The sequence below is a fragment of the Lycorma delicatula genome, chromosome 3 (genome assembly GCF_047948215.1).
Source record: "Lycorma delicatula isolate Av1 chromosome 3, ASM4794821v1, whole genome shotgun sequence".
Classification (NCBI taxonomy): Eukaryota; Metazoa; Arthropoda; class Insecta; order Hemiptera; family Fulgoridae; genus Lycorma; species Lycorma delicatula.
Window position 1 is genome coordinate 66,641,486 of NC_134457.1, and position 13,970 is coordinate 66,655,455.

The window sequence follows — 13,970 nt, forward strand, 5'->3', positions numbered from 1 at the left end:
TAATGATACTGTTCTGTATGCTGATATAGCCCACAAACAGTACCTCCTGTAGAGGGACTCCAGTTTCCCTCTGTATTTACAGTATATAGCTACACCTGACCACAACTCGGCTCCATACAGAAGAGAGGAATAAGCAACTCTGACCAGCAATCTCCTTCTCTGTTATTGAGGTCCACCTCTATTTGGCAGAAGGCTTGCAGTCAGCCGCAGCACCCTATCAGCTTTATCACTTGCCTCAATGGCATGAACTCCAAAACAGTCTGGAGTCTACCCAGACTCCAAGTTACTTAATAGCAGGTCTTGTAGCAATGTTCTTACCCTCTAGCGTATGTGTCAAAGTAGGCCTTCTCTTAGCAGAAGTAGGCCTTCTCAGGAGGCAGTGATTATCACTGCCTCAGTTTTCTCTGGTGCTAGCTCTAGCTCGGAATCCTCAATCCATGCTCTAATCACCAGATAAGAGTCATGTATCTTAGTGACAGCCTCCTTCTGTGTGAGGACATCAGTCATCATTGCCGAATCATCAACATATTCATAAAGCATGACTCTCGGGGAAAGGCAACCCGGAACACAACATTGTATGCTAGGTTCCAGAGGGTTGGTCCAAGGACCGACCCGTGTGGGACTCCCCTATCAAGACCATGTTCGACCAGTCCATTCTATATCTGGCATACCATCTTATGTACTGTAAGATATGACCGAACTATCCTACATAGATATTCCAAGACACCATGAGTCTCCAAGGAGTGCATAATAATAATGGGAGGAATGCTATTAAATGCATTCCTCACATTCAGCGACACCAGAACACACATCCTGCCACCATCAGTTTTAATAATCATCTCCGCTGTCCTGCACACTCCAGCCACGGCATCCAGGGTGGATCTTCCCCTGTGAAAGCTAAACTAAATTGGCCTGCAGAGAGCCTGCCCACCTCTTCCACCACCCCCAAAATCCGCTGCTGGATCATTTGTTTCAAAACTTTGGCTAACGAACTAATCATGGCCAGTATGAGGAGGGAGGAAGTTCCAGGTCCCTCCCCGGTTTCAGAACCAGTATAAGCTGCTGCTTCTTACAACTCGTTGGAAAAATGCCTTCAGAAAGCCATATATTAAAAACTTCCAAAAATATATCCTGGTCTATCTGAGCCGCCATCTTAACTACTAAATTTGGCAGCCAGTCTGGACCTGGTGCCTTGTCCACCAGCATTTGTGTAATCGCCTGAATGCCGGGCTCATCAGCAATGAAAGGGGGGTGGAGGTTCCATTTCTTTCATAACATCAGCCTCTAATTCTTCTCTGTGAGGGAAAAGACCATCTATTATACACCGTACTTGTACATCTCTTATTACAGGCACTTTGGGTCTCAGTGTTCTCCTAACAAGCACCCTGTATGGTCTCCCCCACAGATCTGAGTCTACCTCTGATATCAACTGTTTCCATGTCTTAGCTTTTGACTCATGAATAAGTCCTGCAAGTTCTTTCCTGCACTCCCTGTATTGCATCACATAAATGGCTCAAAGGGAGTGCAGGTACTCCCTGGTCATCCACCTTCTTGCCCTGTGACATACGTGCCTTTTCTTGGCGATGTCCTGGATCCACAAGTAAGTGGGTGGGTATCCTGTTCTACTACACTTCTGCAGCAAACCCGCATAAGCTTCTTCTAAACATCCTGTCAGGCAAGCAGCCTTTTCCTTAGCTGTGGTAGCCCCATGCGACTACTGAGATCCAGGGCCTCTGCAAAAGCCTCCTGGTCTAGGTCCCTAACACTCCAGCCGTGAAACACTGGCAGCACACCTCCATCATGGCCGTTGCAAGATATTGCTAGAAATCTGTGCAGCCGATGGGTCTTAAAGTTGGATCTTGGGTCATGGGTCACAGATCATAGGGTCATGGTTTTAAAATTAGAATAACATTACCGAGATACAAGTACCAGGTGCCCTTAACCACTAAGTCTGAGTCTCTTCCATAGTTTGCAGGTACATCACAAGTTTCATTTTGTTGCTCATACACTTTATCTTTCATACACTTTCATATATCTTTCTGTTCCATGACATTTACAGCCTCTTATGTGGGTAATACTTTATCTTCCACACATTAAAAATCTTAAACCTTAAATTTACAAAATCAGCTTAATAATCTTTAAGCCTGAGTTATGAACTGGCGTACAAAAATTAGCAATGGGAAAACTGTAAAAACTTTAGATAAAAATTTTTATCTGTCTGAATGAACATTCCTACCTTAAAAAAAACAGCAAATTATCATGGATGTTATTTTATTACCTGACTTGGAATCAACATGATATCGCAATTCAGGACACTATAGGCTTTAAACATAAGCAGTTCCATTCCTTAAATTTTAGGACCTTAAAGTTTCAATATATCCAACATTCCAGGTTTATTTACTGTTTTTAACAACCATTTACAGTAGACAATTTATTTTTTCAAATCACCTGACATATCAGAAATATATCCTTTTGAAATGGAAACTATTGTCATTAATGTTCAAATGCTTGTGGTTATTAATAACTACCTATCATGAGGTATGTAATGAATGCATTATTACATTCCTTATATGAAGACAGAAATGAAACTGGGAGTAACGATATCAGAAGGCATGTTTAATTAAATGCTGATATTTGTTTTTCTATCTGAACTAATCAATCTTTAATTTCTTTTGGCATAAAGGGACTGGATTGTGATCTCATCAAAGCCTTTTAAGTCATTCTAATTGTTCATCAGATTTACTACTTGTATTCTATTTTTTACAATTATAAATTATTATATTGAAAATTAAAAAACTGTAAGAACACTTTTTAAATGTGAAAACTTTTTTACTATTGCATCTTGTGAGGAATTGACTGCTTCATTCTTGATGAACTCATAGTTCCTAACTGTCAGTTAAATGGAAGAATATTTACTATTTATATTTTATTTTTTATAGTTATAAATTATTATTTTTAAAATTAAAAAACTGTAAAACCACTTTGTAAATGTAAATACCTTTGTTTTGCAATTGGATCTTTGAGAGGAACTTATCTGACTTCATACTTGTGAACTCATTACTATGAGTTCACACATAACTTCTTCCACATAACTGAGTTATGGGGAAGAGGTGTTAATGTAGAAGCACAAAATATTAATAAAACGTTTACAAAATTGTATTACAAGCTGCTAACTTACAGATTTTAAATAAGCTGTAGATAACGGGCAGGAGCCTAAATTGCAAAAAGAGAAAAAATCATTAATGTGATGATCTATAAATAAGGAGCAATCCAATTTAATACTTGGAGAAAGGCAGCTGCAGAGTATATGGTATCTGTGGTACTCGAGTTCTCTGTTTAAGGGGAGAAGTACTAAAAAATAAAACAAAGCCAGTAGTCATACTGTGCCTCATGCCCACTGTTAAAGCCACTACTGGCAAGGAACGGAGGGGTTGGTGTAGCGACCGGACACGCTACGTTGGCGGGATGTTCTCCTCTGCGGGGGGGGGGAAGAGATGTACCTCATGCCCTTGTTAAAGCCCATCTGGGCTAGGAACAGGGTGGGGGGTAGTATAGCGACTGGAAGCACCACAAGGGTGTCTTCCCCTACGGGGTTGCCTCATGTCATTGAAAGCAGGTGATTGTAGTTGCTACCTGATAGGATCTTTGGTGGTTGGATTTCAATTAACCACATATTTCAGTAATTGTTGACCTGAGACTGTACAAGATTACACTTCATTTACATTCATATGTATCATCCTCTGAAGTAATACCTTATGGGGGTTCCAAAGGATAAACAAAAAAAGAAAGAAAAAAAAAGTTAGGAGGATAGGTGCAAAGAAGCCAGTAAACAAATTATTTCTGAAATTGGGCAGTAGCTGTTTCAGAAGTTGTTGAGAATCAACTAATTGATGGTTACAGCCTGAATAAATTCAAAACTTACCTAGTTTAGGCTTTGGGTATTGGTTGGCTAAAATCAATGGAAAACTACAGTTGAATGCTTTGAAGAAAGTAATTTTCATCAAGAATACACTTTTATTTATTTCTTCCTTATTTTTAAAAATGCTTATAATAATGTTCTCTTAAAGTATTCTACAGGGAAACTAGTTTCTGGTTTGATCTCCAGGTGAGGATTGCTCAAGAGGAGGACATCAAGAAAATATAAGGTCATGATATTCTTTGATAAGATGTCATGTCATGATGGAATATTAAAAGCTTAAATAAAAGTGATAGGGTAGATGATTTAATAGAAGAAATGAAAAAGAGGTAGATATAGGAGGGATTAGAAAGGTGAAATGGAAAGATGATCAAATTATGGTCAGAGAATATAAAGAATTATTAATATGAAATTAAAAAAGAAGAATAATAATAGAAGTTAATAATGATTTAGAAAATTGGTCAAAGTTAATTACAACAAGCAGTATAGGGAAGTAATTATTTTAGTAAGGGTAGATTCAAATCCTAATCGCACGAGTGTGGAGGTATAAAGGTTATTAAGGAGGTATAGAGGTTATTTTCTCTTCAGCAAAAGAGATAGACAAGATAAAGAAACAGATGATTTAGCTAAATATGTAAAAATAGATGATAATTTAATAATAAGGAACTGGAGTGCCATAGTATGAGAAGAATGAAAAAAAAAGTAAGTTTGAGATTATGGGTTAGTTCAAAGAAATGAAAGAGTAACTAGGCTTTTAAAATTTTATACTAAGTATGAATTAGCAATTGTGAAAATCCTACTTAAAATCATAAAAGATGTACATGGGTGAGACCATAATGTGCCAGACAACTGTATACTTGGTAATATAATGATCAGGCAGATATTTTAGAATCATACATTATGACCTTCAAATTGTACAGAGGAACAACTTGATTCTTTCCATAAATAAAAATCTGATATGGGCACCATATATATTAATTTTTTTTTCGCCTATTTAATTACACTTGCACATTTTTTTAAAATGAAAAGTACATAAAATTTTATTTCATTAATAACGTATGATGTTTTTTCTTATTTTTTTATTGTTACTATAGTATTATTATTTATTGTAAAATTGTTTTTACAATATCAGAGGTTAATAATTATTCATAAATCAATATATTTAAATTAAAAAAAAAGGAGTGAAGTCTGATTCGAACTGATGTGCGTTCCCCTCGATTCAAATATTTGATAAATTAAAATTGTATCTGGCTATAACTCTGGATGAAAACAAGTACCAATTATGATATATTGTTGAATTGAAAACCTTTTTTTGGACACTTTTGATTCAGTCGATTGCAATCAAAAGGGAAGGTACACAACTAGATGTTATCACACCCCAAAATCCAAAATTTCAACATCCTATGGCTAATTGTTTTTGAGTTATGTGAGGTACTTACATACATACACATAGATACAGACATCACGCCGAACTAGTCAAAATGGATTCAGGGATGGTCAAAATAGATATTTCCCTTGAAATATGAAAAGCGAAATTTTTCGTGATCACAATACTTTCTTTCCATACAAGGAAGTAAGCATGATGTAGTTTAAGTTGAAATGTAGAAATTAAAGTAGAAAGGAGATAGAGAGATGATATACAGACAGGTTAAAAGAGAATGATGTGAACTTAAAATTCAATAAATTACTGCAAGATTTTGGAGAACGATTTTTTCGCTTTTTATTTTAGCTGTCGCGCTGTTCTTTTGAATTATCACTGTTATATTTCAGCATTATTACACATCGATGTATCGATAAGAATGAATATTTTCCTAAACAATATTATCATCGCCGTTTTGTACAATAGCAATGTCAATGTGTAGTCGTATACTGACGTATTTTTGATTTGGTAATTGTGTTTTCGTGCTGGTGAAGTTTGTTATCGGTTTTTATTTTGAAGTATTAATAATGTCTAGGTCGTAGAAAATAATTAAGAAACGTATTAGTATCGGTAAGATTAAAATTATGGACCAAACCCGTGACATAGTTGTTGAAGAGTTACCTAACCTACAAAAGCAAACTGACATTCCTGATAGTGAGTTTAGTTTAGATTCTATGTATTTAATTGTAGAAGTAGAATTATGGAATAATGTGCTTCAAAAATGTGCTGTATGTCTAAGTTGTGGAAGCAACATTTCAGTTTCTGTGAACAAAAATATATTGACTTTGCTTCTAAACTTTCTTTTTTTTGTGGTAATTGTACCGAAAAAAGAGTTTATTATCCTTCTTCATCTGTTTCGATTAAAACTAATTACAATAAAACACAGAATTTCTTTGATGTAAATATTAGATTAGTGTATTGCTATTAGTGTATTGCTTCATGGTATTGGTAAAGGAAAGCGTTCCATTGAATTACTTTGTGGCATACTAAACATTCCAAAACCACCAGTTAGATTTTCGGGATATGTTGATGTGATTGTTAATGCTACACAAAAAGTTTGTTTGAACGCAGTGAAATCAGCAGTTGAAGAGGTAATTATTGATAATGGGGGTAGTCATGATATTTGTTTGGCATCAGATGGCTCGTGGCTCACCTCTCTCAATAATGTCATTACTGTTGCTAGCATAGACTTAGGTAAGGTAATTGATTATGTAGTTTTATCTAAATACTGTAGATGTAAGGAGAAGTATATCAAAATAACACAGAAAACTGTGTGGCCAATTAGTCTGGTACTTCTGGAGGTATGGAAGTTCAAGCAGTAAAGAATATTTTTAATTACTCTGTTAGTAAATTTAACATTTGTTATATTCAGTATTCAGGGACTCAAAAACCTTCAGTGGTACATCAGATTTAAATGTTTATGGAGATGATTGCCCCGTAACTAAAGTTGAATGTGTGCGTTATGTTCAAAAGAGGATGGGAATGCACTGGGTGGCTGCTAAAAAGGTATGTTTGTATTTTAGAATGCGTTTTCCGAAAATCCAATTTTTTACTGCTTATGTTTCTTTTCTAAAAAAACTATAAAAGCTATAATTTTGAAATCTTTCAGAGAGTTTACCGCATACAAAATTGAAAATAATTATGCAGCTAAAAATATGGGGAAAAATAGTTGTCTGTAAAATTTATAATTTTTATGAAAAATTTTTTTCAAAAATCCCTCCATTAAAATAGAGACAAAGTAACTGTCTACAACAAAAAAAATTTCAGGTTGAAATCTCTTGATAGTTTTTGAGAAAAAGGTTCATGAATTTGCCCTAAAATAACATGGGAAAAATAGGAAGTACCCTACCCCCTTAAACAAATTCATACTGAAAGAAGTAAGAGATGATCTAATCTTTAAAAGAGTCCTAAAAGAATAAAGCAATAGGAACTGATGATACTAGTGGAAATAACAGGAATCTTTATTACTGTGTTGTGTGGAAAATATAAGAGCTATCAGTATATGCTCTTTTCTGCAATTGGTAAATAGCAGAAGGCCACCACAAGTTATTAAAAGCACTGGAAATGGCCAGGAAAATTTCCAAGACATATTCCGCCGCTCTTGTCGATACCACACTCATGACATGGAGTATGGCGACCTCAGTACCTCTTCCGAGACAAAACCCATACTGGTGGTTTTCCATCAGTAACCCACATGTGGTCAGCCTCTCATCTATACGAAGATACAGAACCTGCTCAAAGACTTTGCCAATAACCGGTAGTAGCGCCAGAGGCCTATAAAATGAAGAAACGTGGAATCCTTATCACCTCCTTTCAACTGCAATTTAACAATCCCTTTCTTTGAGGATACAAGGAAGCACCCCTTAAACAACAGTTTATTGAACACATTGTGATAGTTCTAACACTAACCCCTACCGAACAAACAAGGAACTCTGCCGTTATTCCATCAAAGCCCGGGGCCCTACCCCTGCCCAGTCTACAAATAGCCTGACGCACATCGCCCTCAGCAGTCTCCACAGACAATGCATCTCCGTGAAACAGAACGACCTCCCACCTCACCTGCAGATGGTATGTGGTCTCTCCAGCTTCGTTGTCATTAGTCAGTAAATCGTTAAGTAATCTGTGTAAGGTTTCAGATACATCTGATATTATGTCATACCGGATCAAGAAAGCAGACAGAAGAACGACCTTTTTACATTTGTATCCTGAACCCTATACACAATACTCCAGGGATCTGTGTTCCCTTGTTCACTAACAAAGGATTGCCAAGAATCCCTTAGCCGTGTGGATCTTATAGAAATAATGAAATCTTCGATCTTTATACTCCGCAACTGGGACTGTTCACCTATCTGGATCACCCTGACGCTAAGACGCTCTTCATAAATGACAGACAGCCTGTTTCAGACTTGTTAATTCCCTATTCCACCATTGTGCAAGCCTCTCTTGACCAGAACTACAGGGAATTGAATGCTCAGCAGCATCAGTGAAAGCCGCTGACAACCTATGTGCCAGATCCTCTAAACCTAATGTCTCCAGACACCGATCAAGAAACCTGGCCGACAGAAAATCAACAAACTTCCTCCAGTCTGCATGCCTGTACAGAAAACGACCCTGCTGAACTGAAATGTTACATTGGTAGCGCTCAGTCAAACCACCAAGAATCTCATAAACAATCAATCTATGATCACTTGAGCAATCAACCACCTTCCAGTCACTAACATTGGCAGGAATAAACCTACCAACGGTAACATCAATGTTCATACCACCAAACAACTGACACCCATCTACATTACCTGCATAGGTGGACAACTCACCAGGCATATTAAATACCTGTAAGCTATACTGGGCTAAAATGCCCTCAGTTAATTCACCATCATCATTGGTGAACCCGCTATGCCAGAACAGTGACTTACACCTGCAGTGTTACAGTTACATCCACACCAATAAGGATTGGACTATGACCAAAGAATATAAGAATTTTATCCCAGACTGCAAGATGATAATCAGCAGGATCTCTGTACTAAAAATATGAACTTGCTACATACAGATGCAAGTTCGGAACATCTACACAAACAAGTGTTTCCAATGAGAGAAACCTGTAGATCACTAGACACAATGAATGGATGCTGAAGTAGAACAACATCCAAACCTCTACTTAGAGCAGTCTAATCTAGCTCAACCTGTACAACGTAAGTGCCCTGGCATTTAAATGATCAAATTTAACCATTTAATGCTAAAGGATTCAGATATATATTGGCAGCCCTCCGGTTAAAACCAGAATCCGTACTATTCACAGAATGCTTAATCCTTATTTGCACGCTTGAAATTCGCACAAGCAGGACCCTCTGACTTCGTGGGACACTCATCGCGCTTGTGCCCCTCGCCGCATTGTGCACATACTGCCACCAGCTGTTTAAAGAACTTTGCCCTGTGTGCATACTAGCAGCATTTAAAACGACGCTGGACATCTAAATAATCCTTGACTTTACAAGAAGAAAAGTCGACAAACAACCTGCCTTCCGCAACGAAGCGTTTCCAGAGATCAGAACTTAACTTCAAACACGCCGTGGTAATGCTCGGTCTTGCGCCTACCCGTTTTAAAGAATAATCGACAGTTGGACGTAAAGTCCCTCTCTTTCATCTGTTTCTGTTCACGTATACTCATCCTCAGATAAACGCCGATCTATATCAAAAACTATGACCCTAGGGCGCCCCTTCTTTTGGGGTCGACTTTCATTTCGGTTTTCCCGATTTTGAGGGGGTCTGAAATGACCGTAACAGTCTGCTTGTCATCAGAAGCGACCACTAACCCCATTTTTAGTGTATATTTCGAATTTTCAGGTTCGATCTCTTTTCTCAAAGGAGAAATTCGTCCTTCATCTTCTTACTTGTCTTAGTTGTCACTCCTCTTTTAAATTTACGAAAACGACCTCCGGTTGTCCGCGGATCAAACTGGCTTCCCGATTTTCATTCACAGTACATCTAAATTTCTGTCCAAAACACGTTTGAATTAACTTAGAAGCACAATCGTTTGATTGAAAACTGTGGTTCTCTTGCACTTTATGATAAGCCTAGTCTCCTTCGGTCGCAGCAACGTACAGAACTTTTGAAGTTCAGATGTTTTTTTAAAAAAATTAAACATCAAAGAACTTGAAGCGGCAGCAAAATGGGAATTTTTATCTTATTCTGATCTTAAATGTTTCTCAATGTTGCTGGCACCTCCATGGACTACACTAAATTCTGTAGACGCTTTTCCGATTGAGTACTTCGTTGTTTTATAAAAAGGTACTTAGTTTGTAAGTTTAATTTAAAAGTGCACTTATGTTTAGGCATTGTTGAAATAAAGGGTTCGCACGCAAGAAATTTAAATTGACACGTAAATATTACATTACCAGAAATATCGTTTAATCTCATCCGTTGTTAATTATTATTATAACTAACCTCAAAATTTTGACAAATTGTACGGTCGATTGCCGTCATCTAGGCGCTACCGTCGGATTTTTTTTATTTCTTTCACCCTTTTTTTAAATTTGTTGCTCTCTTTCTGAAAACGGGACATTTCAGCGTCCCAAAGCTATGTTTCGCGACAACGGGATAGGTTACCTAAAAACGGGAATGCACTCCTGTATTCAATACTGCACTTTGCAATTTAAACCTAATGGAATAATTAAGAGCTTAGAATAAAACATTATTTTAAGACTGAAATTGTTAAGGATTTAAAATAAAAAAAATTGGTGTTCTCCATAAACTTTGCATGTAAAACTTAAATAATTATAATTGTTGTTGTACTTCATTTTCCACACGGGACTAGACCAAATGTGAAGATATCTTAAGAGGTATAGAACAAAAGTTATTTATTGAATGTGGGCTATGATGTTGATATAAAACTCCTTTATATCCTTTGATTTTACAGGATACTATTATCTGTGGTTCTAGAGTGAAAGATCTTTAGAAGAATTGTTTTGGTTCTTTTTTTGTTATTGCTGTTAATGAATATTTTTAATTTTCCTTAATTTACATAGCAAATATATACGTTTTATTTCATACTGTGAACGCTTATTAATAAACATTAAATCTTGATGAGTTTGATGTTTAGAATTCTTTTCATCTTTAATGAAAATATTAAATCTTTAACCATAGTCCTTAAAAACTTCGGCATTTGTGAAAAGTTTTAATGTATTTTTTAAGGCTGCTTAATATTGGGATCACTTTTTTAAAATTAAAAATGTTAAATACTTTAATTATAATATTATTATATTACTGAAGTTAACTTTTAAGTATTTTAATTTATACCTTTTGCTATAAAAATTTTATGATCATTTTTTGTTTTAAAAAACCATTTGTGATGATATAAACTTTGATGTTTATTATCTAAAGTTAAAATTATCTCCTTTAAATACATTTTTTTTTAAATTTTAGTATTAAATGCAAAATTAAAATTATATGCATATGTATTAATGATGTCATCAAAAATTGAATTCATGATATTTAAGCTGGGGTTACTGTCATACTCGTATTTTTATACGTGTCGCGATAAGCTTTTTTTTTTAATATGTTACTAGAATGTTTTAATGCTTGGTTAATACAATTAATGAGATTTTTCCATGAGTATTTAATAATATTTTATTTATAATTACTTTAATGACTTTTTTTATAAATTTTACAAATAAATGATACAATTTTTGAAAATATGAATATAACCTTTTTTTATAACTAATCAAAATAAAAGTAAAAAAAAAAAAATGAACTTAAACATTGAAAATAAGATTTTTCAGCCAAAAAAAATCTTAGAATAGTAAACCAATTTTTTAAAAGTATTTAAACTTGCAGAAAAGCTTAACAAAAGTATCAGTTTCATTTTGACTACTTTTATAAAAAAATATTAGGCTCATTTAGAATCTGAAGCAGAACAGATAAGAATCTGTTCTCCAATTCAGCTTTGAATCTTCAGCTTAGTAAACCAATTTTTTAAAAGCTTTTAAACTTACAGAAAAGCTTAAAAAAAGTATCAGTTTCATTTTGACTTCTTTTATAAAAAAATATTAGGCTCATTTAGAATCTGAAGCAGAACAGATAAGAATCTGTTCTCCAGTTCAGCTTTGAATCTTCTGCTTGTCTTTAGATTAGTGTTCTCATTTATCCCTCTGACTATTTTTATAAAATTTTCTTAGTACCGTTCAAAAATACGAGGGTGGATCAGTAAATCTTTCGAGATGAAAACAGAAATAAAAGTTGGTAATAGTACTGCACCACTTTGGTTTTCAGTGCTTTATCTACTTATAATCTTACTCTAAGCTTCCTTGTAGATTATAATAATTTTTATTCTAGATACTATGAAGTCATAGTTTATGTTTTTACAATCTCCTTATTTCATTTCTATTTGGGCATATGCCATTAAAGTTTATTCTATTTACGTTATTGTAGATCATGTAAGGACAACATTTCTTGGAAAGTAATGGATGGGGTACATATGTGTGACCTTGTGAACTAACAAATTTTAATCTTAATACGAAGACATTGCTATCGATATTGCAGCTATCCATAAAAAATGTATTTAAAAATCTATTCATTCTGTTTGTTATAATTGATTTGAAACTGAACTGAGTGTCACGTGTGAAATGACTGGAATGTCATGTTTGATACAAAAATTTTAGTTAAGAAAATGTTAAAATTTTAACAAATGTGTTCCTAAAATAACTATTAATGTAGTTATTTATGCATTCTCAACAATATTTCAAACTTTTAATGAAGACCAGGAGCTTTAAAAGTTAATACATCGTGTTTGTACATGTTCATTTCACATAAACAACAATGTAAATTTCACATTTTCCACAACAGGATCAAAGTGTGTGATAAATATGAAGAATAATTGAATAAACATAAAGAGTGGAGTACTAATTCATTCAGATGAGGAATACTTTGCCTGAACTGTTTATTTTTTATTAAGGAATGTATATTTTACTATAGCTAGCTATTTTCTATTTTAATGTACATATATTTTTAGGAATATACTCATATTTATAGATATATTATTTTACTACCCATTTATTCATCTATTGATGAGATAAATGATGTGAAATAACATTTTTCTGTCTTTGTTAAAAAACATCTTTCTCTATTAAGATTAAAATATATATGGACAAGTAATTCAGCCTATATTATATTGTTGAGTACTGGTGCAACTTCTAGTCCTGAGTAAAGGTTCAGTTTAATTAAATTTATTTTTCAATTCTTTGTTTCAGCATTACTGTGAAGAGTATTTACTTCAACTGCTTTGTCAGTCAGTGGCAGAGGTCTTTCAGTTCATGATGTGTCTACCTCTAATGAAATGGGATTAAGGAGCATAGCAAAAATGATAATTATTAACAAAAAATAATGACTTGCATTATGGTAAAGGTAATATCAACCTATATGTGTTAAAAGTCGACCAAATTGTTAAATAAAGTACTTACAGCCAATTAGAGATTTAAATCTCTTTTGGGCATACTCTATAAAAAAAAAACTGCACATATTTTATACATATTTTTGTCTCCTTTGTTATAAGTTTTACGTTAAATAGAATGAATTTAAGGAATTTATTTTTACTTTCCTGGCTTCATAGCTCAGGAGCTGTGCTGAAAGAAGGAAAGTATAGTAATGAGTCAGAAAATGGGCTGTGGGGTTTTGCATTTTTTGACGTTTCATGAACCAGGTATCCCAAAAAACAAAAAAAGTTGTTGGTAATGTTCGTTCATAGTACATGTATTCTGTATGTACGTGTGCTGGTATCTTAGAAGCTTAATAAATCTTGTCTGGATAAAGTGATTTTGATGAAATTTGACAGAGAAATTTATGTATATGGAGAAATTTGTTAATATTTGGTGCCAGTATCTCCAATCTCCAGGGTGTGGTCGATGGTTTCTATGGGATGAATTTTCTCTTAAATTTGCAAGTATAACCCTAATTTATATTAAGCTCAGTACATGTGTACATGCATATTTTACAATTTTAAAAAAAGTTGCTCCCAAATCCCCTTCCCCTTCCGCAAAAATTTAGATCCTTTTATTTGCTGGATTTAATAACAAAAAAATCTTTTTTAAGTCTTCCTAAGCATAGTAATATAAGTGGCCAAAAAAAAATACTTTGTGGGCATTT

General features: G+C 34.5%; 1 long non-coding RNA gene across 1 annotated transcript in view; it reads left to right on the top strand.

Moving 5' to 3' along the window:
- Positions 1–13,970, top strand: part of LOC142321665 (uncharacterized) — a 53,003-nt gene that overhangs the window by 4,163 nt on the left and 34,870 nt on the right. The window contains exon 2 of the long non-coding RNA XR_012755699.1: positions 13,079–13,232. This is a non-coding gene — a long non-coding RNA (uncharacterized LOC142321665). The remainder of the gene's footprint in view (positions 1–13,078; positions 13,233–13,970) is intronic.